We start from the raw sequence: 20,843 nt of genomic DNA on the forward strand, positions 1-20,843 counted from the left end.
CTAGTGCGAAGTGGGGGCAAGAGGCAGGCCTGGAGCACAGTGTCTGTGTTGAAAGGGTCATAGGTGATGACACTAGACCTTGCCAGAGCTGCAGTGTTGCTGAGGGGCCGCCCTTTCTGGGCCCGTGACTGAGGTCCTCACTGATGTCCTCACAGCCACATGTTGACCCCACCCCACAGCAGCCATAAATAGTGGGAGAGTGCCTTTCTGCTACCGTGTCCCTCTAGGACCCTTTACTGAGAAAGCTCTGCATCGTGCTCACTGGAAAAGAGAAATGCTTGAAGGAGGTCTGTACGTTATTGTAGAGCAGGTGTTAAAGAGTGAATTTGAAGCTGACAGGCAATGGGTTGATAACTGACATGCCACCCCGTGCCAGCCAACACTTTTGCAGCAGTTCCGCCTGACTCAGAGGCTGCCCGACTCTTCCAAGTGGAGCTGCTCTGTGCTGTGTTCCAGTCTGGCCTTAGAGTAGCGCACCACGCTCTGTAGGAATCTCTGTTTAAAAGCTATTGGTTTTTCAAACAATCACGTAATTATAGTGTGCATAAGAATCACCTCCAAAGATTCTAATTTGGTTGGGTGTGGGTGGAACCCAGGAATCTATATTTTTGATAGGCACCCCCAGTGATTCTGATGATTGTGGTCCCTGTGGCAACACTGAGAAGTGCTGCTCTGGGGCTGGACTGAGGGAACTGCATCTCACTCTGTTTTCTACTCTTATCTCCTAACACATCGTCTAATAGAAGGTTGGTGCTCAGCACGTGTGGACCGAACAAAGGTCCAGCTGAACCTAAAGAAATCGGGGCAGCTTGCTGTGGTCCTGGAGAGATGTGGCCCGTGGTGGGCGAATGTCTGTCCTGACACCTCTGTTCTGAAGGGTCCTTCTTTGTGCCTGTGTGAGACTTTGACTTAAAATTTTCTGCAGCTAATGCTCTTTCATTTTTTGATTTAAAATGGACATTATACTAATACTACTTTTCTTTATATTTAATAGGGAGAAAGAACAAGAAACACAAAAAGAGGAACGTTTGATGGAAGAAAAGAAAAAGAAAAAGCAGGAAGAAAAGAAAAAGAAGGAAGGTGCTCAGAAAAAGGTTTGGCTAGAGTTACTATGTCATTGTCTTTATAATCATTATGTGTCTCGTTTGCATCATCATAGCCATTACATTACAAAGTTTTGTTTTATTGCTTTTAAAAATCAATATGCTAAATCTATAATCAGCAAAAAATAGATATTGTACTGGTGAAATAAATACAGGGTGACAGCCACAAGATGTCTTTCTCAAGGAACTGGAAATGTTAGAGCCGTGTTTTAAAGAAGTTTGATTTTAGTTGGTGGTGGTAAAGAATGTCCATGCTGTTCTACTTAAAATGAATTGTTCAGAACAACCATGTGTAAGAAGTGAGGAAAGGACCACTTAACTGATTTTATTAGAAAAGCTGGAAATAATTTTTGCAGCTTTGGCAAATTTTCTTTTATAAATCCTGTCGGTAAATATGAAAACGTTAAGTCCTACTGTAAGTCTTATAGTCATGCTTGGACTTGATGGCATTTAATGTACCAACTTATGCCATTTGTTTTTGTTCTTGCCTAGTTTAATATATCTTGTAGTTTAAACTCTAATACCTTTTAGACTATAATAAAATAGAGAGCTTAAATGAACTTCCACATAGATTTTTTTGCCTTTAGATCAATAATGTCATATAATCGATAGCATGTAGACAGTTGTACATTTTTCCCGGTAATGAATTTTAATAAAGTAACTGGGCAAAAATTTATTTTTAAAATTTTCAATATTAAAAGTCTGCTTATAAACTTTCATAGATGTGTACATTCTACACATTATTATTCCTAAAGAGTTTCTGATTTTTTTTTTCAGGCTGCTGATCAAAAAACCAAAGGTAAGTTTATTTTATGGGGGGGGTACATTTTATGGCAGTACCAAACTTTTTATGATGAAGATGACTTTTTAAAAAATTAATGTTAAAAACAAAGAATCCAACCCGCCTTGGAATTTACTTTTTATTATTCAGTGTGAAATTCTTCATTTATCACTGGTTTTACATCTGCATCTCATTGACACTTTGCTTAGTCTGAAATGCCTAAAGAATGTTATATTAGCTTTCTAAACGATACTTTATAATTTTCCTTTGGTTTGATTTCCACTAAACAAGGATTAAACCGATGAAGTTGATCCAATTAATAAGAACAACCAAAAGATACTGAATTTTTTAAAAACTTCCAATTGTCTTTGCCAACTATTTATAATAAAAAGAAGTATATTCTTTCTGTATTCCCTCTTTGCTTTTTAACGTGTAAGAGATTTCTTTTTTATTCTCCAAGTCCAGAATTTGCTTATTATTGACTTAATGGGTGTTGGTGGAAACACATGTAGCTCTCACGGTAACTTAGGCATGCCTTTGATTTGCTGGCGAATGAACAAAATGGAAGCAGCACTCCGAGCCTCTTCATTTTATGCTTACATGGTTGGGGCTGTTCGGTGGTGAAGAGCACACACTCAGGAGTCGCGTACACCAGCTCTCTTTGATTTGGGGCAAGTTACTTCACTTCTTTAGGCCTCAAGTATCTCGTATTTAAAATGAGGGAGGGAATGAATGAATGGTTCCCACCTCGTGAGCTGTTGTGAAGACTCAGCGAGATCATGCATGAAAAGGGCTCAGTGCCTTGGTGCTCAGTAGACGTTGCCTATAATTAATTGTTATTATTTTTAAGTTTTTATTTCTGTTGGACCATCACATGTACACAAATTGTACATGCAGATGCATGCAATGTAAAGATTTCCGTGAGAGTGCTGTCTCAGGCAGCACCACGACTAATACTCTTACTTGACATTTTATAGTTTTCAAAGTAAAGTTTCTGTGTGTTGTCTCCTTTGAACTTCATAACTGAGCAGGGCAGGTGTTAGTTTACAGTGAAGAAACTGAAGCCGGTCATATGAGCTGGGTGGCTCGCTCTCGGTCTAGCAGTTAGTGGTAAGGGTGGGACTTGAGGGAGCCCGGGCTCCTGACCCCCGTGCAGTAGGCCTCAGAGCCACTACACCAGAGTCACATGAAGGGATGAATTTTGTATAAAATGAATATTAAAAGGCAGCATAGTTTTCAGAAAGGACATTCTTCCCTCTTACTCTCTCAGAAGCAGTGTGCGTTTACATCAAACCTTCCAGAAGGGTTCAAAAGGTTGTGGTCGTAGTTGTATTTGAATTTATGACCTTGAATAAGAAACAATGGTTCCTTATAATTGTCCTTCAAAAGTACAGAATTATTGTTCTGACTCCTCTATTTCCTTTTTCATTTAACATTTTGAGGAGCTTTTACAACCTGATTCAATACCAGGTATATTCTGTTGTCATTGTAATTGTTTTCTCTTCAAATAGTAGCAAATTTCTTATGACTCTATAGAGATCATGAATTACATTGTCCTGACACCTTACGCGGAGTTACTATTTTCTGTTACTCTTCTGATGAGTATTTTCATTTCTGACTCCAAACTCTCCTGGGTTTTTATCTTCTTTTATCTTCTCTAAAATCCTACTCCTTTGGGTACAATTTGTCAGTGACTGTACTGACTATAACTAGCCTCAGAACAGATCATAATGATGACTGTTAATGTCCTCTAAACAAAAAAATGCTTTCTGGATTAGAATCTCACAGTGTTGCTAGATAATTCATTAGTGAATATTAGCAGCATCAAGGTTTAAATTTTTCTCAGACTCTCTATTATTACTGGTTAAATCAAAATTAACTGCCTGCAAGACGGTGGTTCTCCATTTCTGGGTGGACACGTGTTTTACGTAACACAGGCTGGCCTGAACGTGTGAGATATATTGTAGGAGCAGCATTAGTGCTCACACGTAACATAGATTTACTTTTCCAACGCTCTGTGTTTTAATGATGTGCCCTGCCCTAGTCTGCTAGGGGCTCCCTTGGCCTTGCTCACCCGTACAGCCCCCGCTCCCAGCCCTGTGTGCAGGGTCGGAGCCTGAGTCAGCGCCCTCACTTAGAGACTGCTTTCCTGCCAGACCCTGGCCTCAGCCTGTGCATCTATTACTTCTAATTGTTGGTGCCGTTGTCTCCAGTGTACACACGAGTAAGCTGAAGCTGTGAAAGTTTGTTGAGTGCCCCCAAGGCTACACAGCTGGGGAATAGCAGGCTGATGTGCTCAGAACCTTTCTGCACTTACAGCGTCAGGAAAGTCACACAGTAGACCTTTATCAAGCATCGCTGTGTCTCAGTACCTACCATGTTTCAGAACAATCCTGTATCAGGACAGGGGTTTTCAGAGAGGTATGGTAACTTAGACAAGGTCACAGAGCTAGTGAGAGTGGCAGAACTTGGTTCAACCTTGCCTCTGACTCCAGAGCCGGGTCATGCTTCCTGGCCAGATGTGACAACCCACTCCACAATCAACAGGAGCCGGAGAACCCTGCTCTCTAGGAAAGAGTTTAGCAATTTGAGTGAGTCAAGAGTTGAATACTCTCATGAGAGAGGCTACAGTCATAAATTAGATTATATAATATCACTGAGTCAATTAACATGGTAGAAAGAAGTTTGAATTGATTTTATTTTGATAATTAGCTCAAACTAGACCAAATCAATGAGTAATATACTTGCTCTGCAGTATTATACACTGCTCAATAGTGGTAGCATTAGTAAAGCAGTGCCTCCATTATTTAACATTATATTTGACTTAATCTCAGTACCTGAAACTTAGCCTCTTTAAATTTTGATTTACGTTTAACATTTTCAGAGAACTCTTTAGAATATACTGCATATACATATATATATTATACCTTTCTGCTTTCTCCCAGAGAGTAGCCTAATCCATTCTTGGTAGGTCAGTCTTCATTATAGCATTAATTATGCTTAAAAAGTTTTTTATAGCTGGCTATAGCTGTTGAACTATGAATCTTCATTTAAAAGACTAATGCAGAACTGAATCTCGCTAGAAATTTGTCTTTTTTGATGAGCTTAGTCTAATATATGGCATGCTTCTCCTCTCCTCCTACCCCATCTGAAAACTAGGTTTCTAGAAAGTCTGCTTTACAAAATTTACAAATAAAATAAAATTTTGTTTCTGACTGTTTTTTAAAATCCTGACTTGTGATTTATTGGTTGAGGTCATTTTCTTCTTGTTTTAAGATACAGGCCAAGTGACTAAGCTTTCTTGAAACACTGTGCTGCCGACATTTATGCCCTGCCCTGGTGTCAGGTGGGGACCATGCTTTCTCTGCAGCCAGGAGAGACACTCTGGTTCAGCTCTGGAGGTTTCCACTCAAGTAGTGGACTCGTTCTTGCCTTTCACCAGTTTCCTCCTCTTCCTGCCCCCCGACCATGCGGATCCTGCAATGGGCTTGAGCTCTTCCTCTGCCGGAGTCTGAACATGGGCATATGCCTGGAATCCTTCTCCTTCACTGCCTTCTGGTCTTGGGTAGTTGTTGTCACAGTCACCTCTTCCTTATTTTTCCTCTTACAATGAAAAAATATAATATGTTCTTATTGAAAATAGTTTGAGCATTGTCTAAAGAAAAGTTAAATTCACGTGAAATCTCTCCGTTCTGAGGTATCACCAGTAAACATTTTGTTGGCCATCCTTGACTGCATCTCTTTATGAGTATATACACATAAATGTATATTTTATATGGCCTCTCTGCTGCTTCCCCAGTGAGTACTCCCCCGTTGGCTGCCCCTTGAGGAGCTGCACTAAGCAATTTGAAAACCTCTCTATGAGCCTATTTTCAAACAAAATAATACTTTGTAAATTCTGCTGAACATTGTCTTTGCCTTGATGATGAAGAGCCAACTGAACACAGTTACCTGTGATGCCTTCAAGAGACCCTGGATGCTCTCATAGTGGGGGAGGGGAGTCAGCCACGATCCTGCTATGGAACACCATTACCTTGTGTGTCGTCTCCCTGCAGTACAGTAACTAGTGTCTAAGTGCCAGACGCTTTACCAGGGGTTCTACTTCGGTAAGCAGTAATCTCTGTTCTTTATTTTGGGCGCTGCCCTTAATTTGGGCACAGATAATAATAGCTTTCTATGTGATGTGATGGCTTTATGAGCCTAAATTCTCTGTATTGTCTTCTGAGTTTTTTCATGGATTTAATGGATTTTTTTAAGATGAACTATTAATAATATTCATTAATGTGAAGTGAATTTAATTCACTGGTTTTAGCCAGATTTTTCTAAAGTTCATAAAATAGGAAGATACGTTTTCATACAAAAGACTCAAAGTTAATTATATCATATATGAAAGCAAATATCTTGATGACCCAATGTGGCTCAAACTCCATATGATTGATGATTTGTGGTTTTGAATGATATACTTTTATAAATTCATACATTTTAATTAGTCTCCTAATCTTGCCTGAAAGGATTATAAGTTTTGCAGTCAGATATTCAGCTTTGCCTTGCATTCAGTTTGTAATTGTTAATTTTAAGAAAACCTTTATGTGCTTTTGTTAATGTAAATAAATTGAAAGCATGTTCTTTCAGTAGCCTTACATTGAGTGATAAGGGTTTGGGGATCACAAATTATATACACTGTGCCATACTGTCATTAAGGCTCATTCTAAACATAGAGTTACAAAGCGTTTTCTCAGCATGAATGAGAAGTAGTGAGAATTGAGTTTGAAAGCATACCCTCCCCATGTCAGAGTCAGAGAGAGGTAAAACAGACAGAATGGGAACCCGCAGTGCTGCACTTCTCTGGCTCCGTGGCACTTCTGTTCAGCTGAGGCAGCTGATTGCTGTTCATTCAGTCTTTCGGGGGTCTCAACACAGGAATCAACAGTTAGTCTTTGTGAAGCATCAGATCTGTGGTTTCTTGAGTTACCTTGTGTAATAAAATTGGCCAGATTCCTTAAATGTATGAGTGTTCGTGTTCATATCCACATAACCAAAGCAAATATTATATTCAGTGCGTGTTGCTCTTAAAAGCAGTGGGTAAGAGTCTAACCAGTATGCTCAGCACAATATTTTTTTTTTTTAAAGATTTTATTTTTTGCTTTTTCTCCCCAAAGCCCCCCAGTACATAGTTGTATATTCTTTGTTGTGGGTCCTTCTATTTGTGGCATGTGGGACGCTGCCTCAGCGTGGTTTAATGAGCAGTGCCATGTCCGCACCCAGGATTCGAACCAACGAAACACTGGGCCGCCTGCAGCGGAGCACGCGAACTTAACCACTCGGCCACGGGGCCAGCCCCTCAGCACAATATATTTTATAAAATGTCTCAATTTATTTGCCTGTCTACAAAATTAATAAAATCTTAGAGCTTGAAGGATCCTTAGAGTTTATCCAATTCCTACGTTGGATAGGAAATGAGATTCAAAGAGATTAAGTGAATTGTATAAGTTTTGACAGCTCGTTTGGCTGAACAAGAACTAGAACCCTTATCTTCTGGTTGCCAATTATGTATTTTTTTCTGCTATCATATGAAGGAGACATAGATATTATGTATCTATTATCAGTATAACCATTCATTTTATGAAGTAACTTACGGTCTTTTCAAATAAGGATGAAAGAAATTCCTAAGAGATTTATTACATGAGGGATCTTTATGGGATGGTATCTTACAGGATTTTAAATATTAGATGTGTCTTTCTTTGGCCATGTTGCTCTTTATTTAAAGTAATTATTTAATTTTACTGTTAAATCCCTAGGGGAACGAAGATATAATAAATGCATTAATATTTTTTTTTCATGGGAACAAAGGAAAGAGTATTAAGAAGTGGTATTTTCCCCCTAGTATATAGGCAATTTAAAAGGATGAAAACTTAATGGGGTGGAGGGAAGTAGGTACATATAGAGAGAGAAGCTCTTGATCACATTTTAGAAGAAAGGAGATAAACCCAGTGATAACAGGGCAGCAGGGCACTGCTTCTTGGTCACAAGCCCCTTTCACAGCATCCTCTTGAGGGCCCTTCCAGTAATGCTCAGATGAAGGGAAGGAAATCTACATCTCCAGTTAACATAACTTTTCACTAAAACATTAAACGTGAAAGCGGTTTCCAAGTTTAGAGAAAGTGACAGTTTCTAGCTCTAAAGGAAGCTGCCAGTCTGCTTTCTGAGAAATGACTTATTTACCCAGGTTGCTTTCTTTTCTTTGTTTTATTTAACAGCTTTCTTGAGTTATAGTTGACATACAGCAAACCACACGTATCTGAAAAGAACACTTTAGTGAGTTTTGGCATGTGCACACCTGTGAAAGCATCCCTGCAATCAAGGTGACATCGTCGTCCCTGAAGGTGTCCCTGGGCCCCTCTCCACCCGTCTCTCCTGCCCGCCCACCCCCAGCGCCCTGTAGGCAGGCGCTGATTGCTTTCTGTCTGGACAGAAGTCTCTCTCTTCTAGACTGTTTGATAAACGGAATCACACAGTATATGCTCTCGGCTCCTTCCAGTCAGCCTCACACTTTGGAGATTCCTTCCTGCTGTCGCATGTGTCCGTAGTTCATTCCTTTTGTTGCAGAGCGGCGTTTCTTTGGATTTATCACAGTTCGTTTTCCCCTTCAGCTGTTCATGGACACTTGAGTTTTTAGCTCTCATGAATAAAGCTTCTACAAACATTCATATACAAGTCTCTATATGGATATATACTTTCATTTTTCTTTGGTGAACGTGGAGGAGTAGAGTGGCTGGATCTCATGATAGATGTATGTTTAACTTTTCAAGAAACTGCAAAACTTTTCCGAAGTGGTGTACCATTTCAGTTCTGCATCCTCACTAGCACTTGGAAAGTCAGCCTGCGTCGTTTTAGCCATTCCAACAGTGTGTGATGGTGTTTCGTTGTGGTTTTGGTTTGTATTTCCCTAATGGCTACTGATTGAACATTATTTTGATGTGCTTTTCTGCTATGTATCTTCTTTCGTGAATATCTATTCAAATATTTTCCCACTTTTTATTGAGTTATCTGCTGGCTTTTTTTTTGAGGAAGATTAGCCCTGAGCTAACTGCTGCCAGTCCTCCTCTTTTTGCTGAGGAAGACTGGCCCTGAGCTAACATCCGTGCCCATCTTCCTCTACTTTATATGTGGGACGCCTACCACAGCATGCTTGCCAAGCGGTGCCGTGTCCGCACCCGGGATCCGAATCGGTGAACCCTAGACCACCAAAGAGGAACGTGTGCACTTGACTGCTGCGCCACCAGGCCGGCCCCAGTTATCTGCTTTCTTATTCCAGATTGGTTTCTAATATTAAATTGGCCTCTACAGTTGGGCAGAAAGTCTCATCGCTGCTTAGTTTTCTGCATGCCTCAGTCATTTCCCTTTCCTTTTATGCGTGCAGTTTCTTGTAATATAGTAATTTCAGAAAATATGTACTTTCAATTGTGATCACATTTTATCTAGCTTTTAGCACACCTACCAAATAATGTGTTAATAAATGAACTAAATGGTAGTCACATTTTTCTACCTAGAGTTGTCAAGGTAGTTCACTAATTAGTTTAATAAACAATAAATACCTACCTGACAGCAGAGATACGTTCCCTGTTCTCAAAAAGATATGTTAATAGGAATAGTTAGATATATAAGTAAATGGATACATAAGCAGATGAATGCAATAAAATGTTGTGGATGCTGTGATTTATCCAACGTCTTCTATCTGAAAGCATTTAAGTTACCTTCATTTGGTCGTCTTTTCATCCAATATTTGTATGTTTATAGGAAACGATAACCTGTTTTTAAAAATAAGTGAGAAAAGTGGGGCAAAGGAACATACTGATTAAGAATGAGATAAGTGCATTCTAGAGCTTCCAGCTGGCCCCTAAGGTAGCCAGGAGAACAAGGACAAGGAGGGACACCTATCCCAGTCATCCCAGAGCCATCCCTTAGGCCATTAGAACTGAGCACTCTTGACAGTCTGTCCTACCAAAAAAAGGAGTTGAAGCCAGAAAGCTGGAGGGCAGGGTGACTAGCTCATATATCGAGTCCATCTGAAGGATGTTAGATTTGATCTTTTAGACCAGAGGGAGCCATTGGAGAGTTTTAAGTGGGAGAGTGACATCATGAGATTTATGTTTTAGAAAGATCACTGAACGTGCCACATTGAAGATGAATTAAACAGTTGGCGAGAGGGAGAGCTGGGGGCAGTGGGTACAGTTAGACCACTGCCACTGCACAGTTCAGGCTCCAGAGACTGAGGTGAGTAGTGAGGACGGAGAGGAAGGGGTCATGCTGGTAGATAGTCTACCAGGGCTGACCACTTGATCCCAAAGATATTTGTTGAACACCTCCCATTTTCCTGGCACTGTGCTGTTTGCTATGGGGAGAAAAAGATTTGAAAAATAGATATGCTTCTCACTCTTGTGGAGCTTAGAGTCTTATGGGGAATGGACATAAACAGCCATCAGAGTGCACTATGTGTCATTACTAACTGAGATGGCTGCTCTGAAGGAAAGGAACATCATTTAATGAGAGCATAGAGCAGAGGAACCTGAATGAGGCTGGCTTAGGGAAGGCATCCTGAGTGATGCTTGAATTGAGATTTGAAGGATGAAGAGAATGTAACTAGGCCCAGGAAAGTAGAGAGAGGGCTAAGGGCTCCCACATACAGAGGGAACAGCATTTGCAAAGGCTGGCTAGCTGTTTTCCAGAACCTAAACAAACAGGACGTTGGCTTAGCAGATGAGTAGTCAGCAGAGAGGACAGTGGTGTGAGATGAGGCTAAAGGTGGATGGGGGCAGGCATCATAGAGGAGGAATGTTCTTTTCCTCGAGCAATAAGGCTTTTCAGAATCAGTTTGCCGCATGGCCATTTTTCCTCCCCCCCCCCCGCCGCCTTCTCTGACTAAATGTCGCAGTGCTTTAACTCGGCCTCCCTCTCCTGGCAGGTTGAAGGATTCTGCACTTTTTGGGGAAAAACATCCCAGGATTATTGCTCTTCCACACTTTATTAACTTATTAAAGAAAACTCACACAGAGTCCTGGTGCAGAAGGCAGTGCGCATGTCCTGAGAGGAGACCTGTGGGCACACTTGCACTGAAGCCGTCTGTGTTTCATGAGGTTAGGGTTTGCTCTTTCTCGAGAGCTTGTTCAGTTCAGCATGATTCAGCCGGGAAAGGGACGCGGTCAGGATGGAGGTGAGGGAGCTGAAAGCAGTGGACTCGGTGGACTTCCTTTACCCTCATGTCTCTCCAGTGTGTGTTGCCTCTTTTGAGGAGTATTTCAGCTGATGTTACATATTGAAAAGGTTATAAAAAAGCCGATATATATTAATGCTGTATTCATTACTTGGCTTTAACATATGCTCTTATCAAATTTTTCCCCCTTTTTTAAACTATTTTTTTCTTCTTTTTTTTCTTGGTAAGGAAGATTGGTCTTGAGCTAACATTTATTGCCGATCTTCCTCGTTTTTTTTTCCCTTCCCAAAGCCCCAGTACATAGTTGTGTATTCTAGTTGTAGGTCATTCTAGTTCTATGTGGGATGCCACCACGGCATGGCCTAATGAGTGGTATGTCAGTCTGCCCCCAGAATCCAAACCTGCAGACCCCCGGTTGCCGAAGCAGAGTGCGTGAACTTAACCACTCGACCACGGGGCCAGCCCCTCTATTTTAATCTTCTAAATCAGCCAGCTATTGTTTAAAAGAGCTTAGAAACATTTGCCTGTAAGGTAAATAGTATATTTTCTTAAAGTAGAAGAATCAAAGGACCAAAACAAAGTAACCTTTTTTTTTTAAAAAAGATTTTATTTTTTCCTTTTTCTCCCCAAAGCCCCCCGGTACATAGTTGTATATTCTTTGTTGCGGGTCCTTCTAGTTGTGGCATGTGGGACGCTACCTCAGCATGGTTTGATGAGCAGTGCCATGTCCATGCCCAGGATTCGAACCAACGAAACACTGGGCCACCTGCAGGGGAGCGTGCGAACTCAACCACTCGGCCACGGGGCCAGCCCCACAAAGTAACCTTTTAATGAAATTATTCGTATTATTAGTAGTTATTATTAAAGTAATTTTACTTTAACGTTTATATTATCCAGTCTGATATATTGAGTGGCATTTAGTTTAATACCTTTTAGAGAAGTAACTGTAGTATGTTAGAAAAGAAAATATCTCTAAACAGCATTTCTCATTAGCAACAGACACTAAGTTAATATAGTTAGTAGTTAATGAGTTTGTGCTCATTTTGAGTTGGGCTCCAAAAGTTGCCATGGTGACAGATCAGCCAGAAACCGTCAGCAGAACAAACAGAAGGCCATCACGTTGTACCCAACTGGGACTGCCGATAAACACAGCAGATGGACCCTCGATGCTCAAAGCTGCCTTCTCCTTGCATCTCATTATTCTAAGGGACCCTCTCACTACAGTGTTTGTTGCTGTATAGGTTGCAGAAGAAATTGTAATAATGAAAATATTATTTGAAATCACTGATTATTTTAGCATGGGAGAATACTTCTCTTTCAAAGTCACATTTGCAAACAGTCATATATTTGGGTGAATTTAAAATTTTAAGAAACTCTGTCTTTGAGTATATATTCTGAAATACCTAGAATTAATGGATGATATTTGAATATTTTCCCCTTTTTTGTCATTGTGTAGTATCTATGCATAAGAGAAATTGTATGCTTTATCATACGAAAACTTTTTTTTAAGTTCTAAGATGCCATCAGTTATAAGACATAGTATTGATTTAATAATGTCTTATTGATGGCATTGGAGAGTGAATGAGGAAACCATATTAAATTTATACACCAATTGTAAGATTCTTCCCAATTTCAGAAATAAGATGTGTTAAAATGTCCCTCTAGGGGCTGGCGCCGTGGCCGAGTGGTTAAGTTCGCGCGCTCCGCTGCAGGCGGCCCAGTGTTTCGTTGGTTCAAATCCTGGGCGCGGACGTGGCACTGCTCTTCAAACCACGCTGAGGCAGCGTCCCACATGCCACAACTAGAAGGACCCACAACGAAGAATATACAACTATGTACTGGGGGCTTTGGGGAGAAAAAGGAAAAAAATAAAATCTTAAAAACAAAATGTCCCTCTAGGTTAGCATTTACCTATAAAAAGTTACTTTTAAAATCTATCTCTCCAATCTGTTGCATGCCTACTTGTCAGTATTCTTTAGGCTAATGGTCATAGCCCAAGAGATTTTAATTGAGAGTGAATATAAATAAGTCCCATTAGAGTAAATACCATTGAAAGGAAAGTTGATGAGTATCTAGCTCATACCATATACTGTGATGTTGCCGAGTGGATGCAAGATTCAAGTGTACTACTTGCTAAAAAAATTTGTGCTCTTAACCAGAGTTCAGTTGAAGAGTACAGAAACGACTCTAGCTGTTTTAAGCAGAAATGAGTTTAAGTACAGGGAATTGAGTGCTTATAAAATCATTGTGAGGCCAGGGGAAGGGAGCGTGCACTAGGCTGGGCCTCCAGAAATGATTCCCTAAGACATCCTCCCCAAGAGCTGCTCCCTGGGAGAGAGTTGGAGGCTCCACTGGCACTGTTGACTTCAAGAGCACAGTGTCACTGCTGCAGCCCAGCAGTGACTCAAGAAGTTGCCACCAGTGATGTCTCTCATCGCCACCAAGGCAGTGATTGTGCACTGGGACCTTGAGCAGAAACTTCCACCATCTCCAGGGTTCTGCTTACACTTGGAGCTGGTGTAGTAGACAGAGAGCGGCCAGGTCACTGCCTGCCAGACTGCACGCGTGTGCCTCTGCTGGGGGCCTGAGCCATAGCTACGACCCAGGCGCTGCCAGTCCTGCGCTGATGTGCATGTTGGGGGAGGGGAGACAAGGTTGACTCCTGCTCTGTAACATTTTTAAAAATGATGGGATGGCTGTTCATTCACATTTATATAGTGCTTAGCACTTTCCAAACAGTGGAAAGGTGAGACCCAAATTAAGGGGGGTGGTTTAGGGCCAGACCTAGAGAGCTAACCCTCCAATCCTGAGTACAGTTGTCCTCCTCTCTCCTAAGTTCTCACGGTGACTTCTTCACGTCTCTGCCTACCTTCTTCCCTTCTTTATTTCCTTATCTACCGTTCATTTCATGTGACTTCTTTCTTTTAAATCAGCCTAAAATATTTCCCTTTGCTTCTGAGAGGAGGAGGATTATAACTAACAAAGATTCTTTGGTTGACCAAACTTGAGTCAGGCTCCTGGACCTTTTCCTGGGCCTTTCTGTGCACTACCTTGTAAAATCCAGTTTTAGGAAGAACTTACTACGTCAGTGGAACCAGCACTACCCCACCCCACCCTGCTGTCTCACCTCCCTCGGTATCTGCTCAGGGTCCTCGTCCTCCACCTCCCTGAGGCGGTGTCTGGCCGCCCTGGCCTGTAGGCAGCAGGACTCTCCCTCATCCCTGAGGTTTCCTCGTTGTAGTTTTCCATCCACTGCCCCCACCCTGCTCCTTGGCTGTGAATTCACACTTGCCCACACTATATTCAGAGTTGGGCCCAATCTCTCTCCCCCACTGCAGGCCCCATCACAGTGTCCTTATACCCGTCACTGTGGTCCTGAATCGGATCTACCTTACCATCTTTCACAAGCGTCCGTGGATTTTCTCTCTAACATAATATGAACACATTGCACTTACTGTGTGCCACGCACTGTTCTGAACCATTCTTTGCATATATTAACGTGCATTCCTCAGAGAGCCCTTGCAGTAAGGTATTGTTACCCTCATTTTATCCCCCTGAGGGACGGAGAGGTTAAGTGACTTACCCAGGGTCACCAGCCAGTAACTGGCAGAGCTGAGGTTTAAACCTCGAGTCCATCCTCGTAGCCACTACACTGCGTCTCAAGAGGAGTGTGTGGGAATGACAATAAACCCAAACTGTGCGTGGCGAGTATCTCTGGGCGAAGCTGGAGTGTACAGTCAGGGAAGGGGAGGCAGGGCTTTGGTGGAATTGGTGACATTTATTTCTTAAGCTGGGGATTGGGTTCATGGGGGGTTGTTGACTATTTGCTCTTTATGCCTTTTGATACATGTTAAATATTTCCAAGTAAATTTTTAAAGAGAAGAATGTCTTGGTAGTATGACTTGGGTAATGAAATAAGATGGAAACGCCTCAGTGCTTGGGCACCCCGTGCTCCCCTGCCCTCTTAAGTCCCTGGTGAGGAATGTAAGGTGCAACTCCTCCTCCCAAGTGTGTGCCTGCGTCACTTGTAGAACAGAACAAGGTGGGAGCTGCTGCTGTGGGCCGTGGCTCCCCTGTTGTTTCCCTTAACCGTGAAGGTGGTGTCAGACAGGGTCACCTGGCTCTAGAGCCTGCACCGGCAGGTTCTTGATCAAGGTCACCCGCTTGTTGAGTTTAAACAGCCAGTGATGGTTGCAGCAGTTTGACTCTCCATGAGTTTTTAATCTGAGGCGTCTGTCCCCAGAGAACTTCTCCCTGAAACCGGAGGGTTCAGACCCCTCCACGTGCTGCAATCAGGACAGGACCACATGGAGCAGCCTTCCACCAGGCGGCCCCCAGCACTCTCCCAGCCGTTGGCCAAGTGATGGAATCCAACATCCTCACCAAGTCCGTGGCGGCCTTTCCAGCCTCACCTCCAACGGCCCTACCCTCAGGCACTGAGCTCCAGCCTCACCAGCCTTGCTTCGGTCCTTGAAAGCACGAGGCTCTTTCCCATTTCAGGACTTTCCCATGCACTGTCCAGCTAGTGGGAGTGAGCTCGCAGGTACAGCACACGCATGCAAGTGGGCAGGCACACGCACGCGCGCACACACTCTTCATCTGGCTAACACTTCTTCAGGATCAGCTTAATTGTTACTTCATCAAAGGAGCTTTCTCTGAGTCCCTAACCTAAAATAGATTATTCTGTCCCAGTGTTACTTTGATCATGCTTACCACAGCTTGTAAGTATGTATTTGTGGAATCCTTCTAAAGATAGTGTCTATCTCTTGCTCCGTTAGCAACTCCAAGGATAGGAACCATATCTGTTTATTTTCCTCAGTGTACCCAGTGCCTGGCACAAAATAGGCACTCATTAAATATCTCCTAAATAAGTAAATAAGGGGAGGTTAAGTGAGGACAGTGACACATTTTGTGGAAGTGAAAAGAATGGTAGGCAGCGAACATGAGAAAACAGTGAGTTTGAACCCTTACTTAACCTTCCCTGCTTTCCTCATTTTTCACAGCACTTAACTTACTCCGCATCGTTTCCGTTGTCTTCCCCTGCTAAGCTGTGAGCTCCAGCGGGGGCTGGCATCTGCCTTTTTGTTCACTGGTATATCTCCAGTGCCTAGAAGAGTGGCTGGGCTGTAGAAAGGCTTAGTACTTGTCAATGTTCGAGTAGCATTTGTCTCAGTAACCTGGAAGTTGAAGGCATGGATTGAGAGGGGGGCTGGGTGGTAGCAGGATTTCAGAGAGTGTAGGAGAAGTTGTAGACAGTTACAGTAAGGGAATTTTGGCTGACCACATCAGATTATAAGAGGAGTCTTTAGCAGCATGGGGACTGAGAAGAGCCTGCATGTGGCAGTGTCAGGCAGCCTGGAAGCCAGACTGAAGGTTGGGACGGTACAGCAGTATGGATAGCACAATGAGAGGAAGGCCAGGGCCCAGGGACTTGCGATGACGCAGTGGAAGCTCAGGCAATGTACAATGGCTAGGGAGGCAGAAGGGAACGGAATGCTGAGCAGGGTGGGAGAAAAGTCGAGGCTAAGTCTCAGGGGAAGCTCCTCCTCTCGGTCTCCTAGGGATGACAAGGCGTAGTAGGAGAACTTGAAAGGAGCTCCCAAATACACTCCTCCAGAGCCCTGCAGGAGCGGCGGAACCCCCTGCCCTGGTGCTTTGGGAAAGCAATAGTAGGAATTTAGAAATCATTTGGACCCTATTGTGACAGTGCCCTCAGAAAATCTTTAACTGAGAGCAGAAAATTGTTGCTTGGAAAGAAAATAGTTTTAAAAGGTTTGCTTCCTTATATAATGATTTAACATCTATCTTTTCCCCAGCAGATGTCGCCCTCATTTAAAAGAAGAAAGTAAAAGCTTACTAGGCAAAGGAGAATAGCCGAAATTTCCAGGTCACTGAAAGTTTTTTTATTAGCTATGAAGTTATTAACTGGTTGCTATCTTAATTTTTTCTAAATCAAATGATTTGTTGATCCATAAATAAAATCAAACTAAAATTCCCATTGCCCTACTGCGTTCTGCTGCTGTGTGAAAACAGTGATGTGTGGGATAGACTCGTTTGTGAGCCTCTCTCGTTGAGGTATGGCCTTAGATTCGGGTCTGTTTGAGAAGAGCAATGTCAAGATTGCCTTTATACCCTTCCCTGTTTCTTTGGGTAGTAATAGATTGAGAAATTTGGATCTGGAGAGAGTATATGGCTAGTGAGAAACGGCCCATTTGGTTTATCTGTATTGTAAGAATAGATTGAATTTCAAGATTCTCCATTTACCAGTTGAGATTATGTTAGTTGACTGCTAGTTTCAAAGGTGTGAAAAATACTGGCTTACACCAGAGAAGGTTTATCACTATCTCATATAAAAGAGGCCAGAGGTGCAGCTGGACAGGGTCCAAATTCTTACTTCCTTCTACCTCTTGGCTCTGCTGAGAGAGACTTCTCTTTCCTTTCCTAAGGGTCCCGGGTGACCCCTAGACCGCCAGCCATGGCGTTAGCATTTCAGGCAGCTGGAAATATTAACATGAGAATGAGCATGTGGGTGACCTGAGAGTACTTTGCTTGCTCTGTGTTCTGGGGTCTTGGTCTCTTCCTTAATTTAACAAATACTTAGTGACATTTTTCCATTTGTGAGATAAAGTGCTACTACTTAAGCTAGTAGAGTGGTAAGGGACAATCTCTCATCTGAAAAGCTTGTGATCTACCACAACTAATGGTCCTTTGTGAAAACAGATAATTATTTAAATTTAACATATTTCTGAGAAACCAGCTCAAATTTTGATCTCTTTCAAGACGATAGTGCAATTTCTAAAGCAGCGCTATTCAATAGAAATATAATGCAAGCCATATTGTGACCACATTAGTAATTTTAAATAGTCTAGTAGCAGAGTTTTAAAACTAAAAAGCAACAGGTGAGATTACTTAATACAGTTGGCCCTCTGTATCTGGGGTTTCCACATGCACAGATAATGGAGGGCTGACTAAGGGACTTGAGCATTCACGGATTTTGGTGTCCGTGGGAGGTCCTGAAACCAATCCCTCTGGATGCAGAGAGACAACTGTAGATCCAAAATGTTATTTCAACATGAAATCAATATAAATATTGTTAATGCGATATTTTGTATTCTTTCTTTTGTACTAACCTTTTGAACTCCAGTGTGTATATACTTATGGCACATCTCAATTTGAATGTTCAGTGCTCAGTAGCCACCCATGGTTAGTGGCTACCTTATTGGGCAGCACATGGTCGTCTTTCTTCTCTAAATGACTGACTTTCAGAAAATCCACGTGTTTCTGTAACTTGTAATTTTAATTCCCTCAATTGATTTTTGGTTCACTTAGGTGAGAAACCCTGTCTTACGCATCAGTGCCTTCCTACAGCAATCAGCACCATCTTGGGCTCAGACTTGGGAAATTCTTGTTTGACCTATGGATGCGTTCTGTTTGAAGGGTACCAGCTGCCAAGCAGCACTATCCAGTAGGCAACTGGAGAGTGAGAGCAGACTTTGAGTTAGGGCAACGTGAGACAGTACTTCGGTTTCAGTGGCATGGACAGGACTGTCAGACTCATGAAACTGTCTGACCTCTCCAGAGAGTCCAGGGCAGAGGGATGAGTCGAAAGGCTAAAGTCCGTGTGTGGTTAGAGGGCCGTCAGAAGGCAGAGGAGTCTCTGAAGGAATAGGAAGGAGCTGGGCAGTTCATCCAATCTTTCGTTGACAGGTCTAACATAGTGGCTTTTGTTTTACTTGTAGCTCAGTGCTACGGTACATTAAAAGCACCGGGTTTCTGAGAGAGAAATCTAATAATCCCTAAACTTAGTATGTTCCCTTTGTTTTCCTGAGTGATAGCATCACATTACCTTTCCAGTCAGTAATCATAAAGAAGATGATCCCCACAATTGGAGAGGAGACATGGAACAATTATTTAATTAACTGTTAAAATTTTTGTAGCTATTTTTATTTACTTCTTAAAATAAAACACACCTACCCAAGACTTTAAGATACGTTACTGGGATTTTTTTTCCCTTCAAGATTTATGTGTCTGATGCTCAGTCTAATGTTACAAGAAGCTTCTAGTCCCTCCACCAGGAGCTGGCGAACTTTTCCTATGAAGGGCTGGATAATAAATATTTCAGACTTTGCAGGCCAAATGCAGTCTCTCACACATATTTTTCATTCTTTTTTCCCCACCTTTTAAAAATGGCAGATGCATTCTTAGTTCACTGCCGGCTCCAGTCCTCCTCAGACCACAGTTTCTCAAAGGGGAAAGGGAAGGCTGGTTTTGAACACGTTGACTCCTAAAATGCAGCTGTCTGAGATCTAAAACTGACTGCACATAGTGAATGCATCGGCAGGTCACACAAGGAAAACTGAATAATCTGTGTTCAAGGATCTTAGAATTGGTGGTTTAGATTCAAAACTAGTGACTGATAACATGCCTTATGTGCATACTTCATCATTTCTGTAGCATGAATTTCTTTTTCTTTAAAGATTGTAAGGAAAAGTAGCCCTGAGTTTGTCCTTTGATCTTTCTGTAAATACAGCAGCAGTGTAGAGGAAGAGCAGCGGCGGGGTGGCAGAGAATTGTCATCCCAGCAGCAGCTGTGTCGTCTTGTTAGCGCTCCTGGGCCCTGGGGGTCTCTGCGGATGGGCGGGGACGGGGTGATCCTTAGGCTCCTGTCAGCTGGGATTCTTTGCTTTGAGTCCTTGCCAGTGGTTTCCTTCAGGTTTGGGCTCGGCCAGGTTTTCTTCATTTCCAGTCTTGGAAGAGGCAGGACCACAGGTGGCAGTGCCTTGACTTTGGTGGTAGCCAGCCTCCAGTGTCACTGATTACAAAAGAGACAGGGCTTTCCTAACCAGGCCGGGCGGAGCTCTGTGCAGCTTGCTAATATTCTCTCTGTGTTCTGTCCTTCCTTTCTTCCGTCCTCCCTCTCCCCCTCTTCCTCCTTTTCTTCTGCTGCTGCTGCTTTTGAATTTTGTAGTAAAAGGAAAGAACCAATTGCATTCTTATTCCTAGTTTCCTAAGAAGCAATTGCAAGTGCTCCGTCTACAATAAAACCTTCGGGCCAGATACAGTAAAATGTGGAATAAAGTGAATTGATATCATTCTAAGTACATATTTTAAAGTAGATTTAGTGATTTTATGTTTCCTAGACAAATGTACTTCTACCCTGCTCTCAGTTTCATTTACTAAGTTCCAGTGGAAGGTTGCTGTTGTGAGAGATGGGGCAAGTTTGCTTCTCTGTTTTTGTCTTTTAAATTAATAGACTTTATTTTTTAGAACAATTTTAGATTTACAGAAAATGTAAAGAGTTCCCATATATTTCGTCTCCCCAGTTTCCCCTCTGATTAACATCTTGCATTAGTGGGGTGCATTTGCTACAATTGATGAACCGGTATTGACACGTTTTTATTAACTCAAGTCCATGGTTTACATTTTAGTTTACTCTTTGTGCTGTATGGTTCTGATGGGTTTGACAAATGCATAATGTCTTGTTTCCACTGTTACAATATCACACAGTTTCACTGCCCTAAAGGCCCATGTGCTCCACCTATCCCTCCCCCCCCACCCCCGCAACCACTGATTTTTTTTTTTTTTATTGTCTCCATAGTTTTGCCTTTTCCAGAATCTTATAGTGGAAATCACATGGTATCTAGTCTTCTTGGTCTGGCTTTTTCTTGACAATATGCATAAGTTTCCTCCTTTTCTTTTCATGCCTTGATAGCTCATTTCTTTTTAACGTTCATATTCCATTGTATGA

The 20,843-nt window shown here is 42.1% G+C and overlaps 1 protein-coding gene across 4 annotated transcripts in view; it reads left to right on the plus strand.

The window, feature by feature from the left end:
* The first annotated feature begins 1,060 nt into the window (after positions 1-1,060).
* TNRC6C (trinucleotide repeat containing adaptor 6C) overlaps positions 1,061-20,843 on the plus strand; it is a 98,488-nt gene continuing 78,705 nt past the window's right edge. For all 4 annotated transcript variants that reach the window (XM_046674873.1, XM_046674877.1, XM_046674875.1 and 1 more), the window contains exons 1-2: positions 1,061-1,094; positions 1,881-1,902. The gene's annotated coding sequence lies outside the window, so the exon portion shown is untranslated. The remainder of the gene's footprint in view (positions 1,095-1,880; positions 1,903-20,843) is intronic.

Source organism: Equus quagga, chromosome 11, assembly GCF_021613505.1.
Source record: "Equus quagga isolate Etosha38 chromosome 11, UCLA_HA_Equagga_1.0, whole genome shotgun sequence".
In the NCBI taxonomy this organism is placed as follows: Eukaryota; Metazoa; Chordata; class Mammalia; order Perissodactyla; family Equidae; genus Equus; species Equus quagga.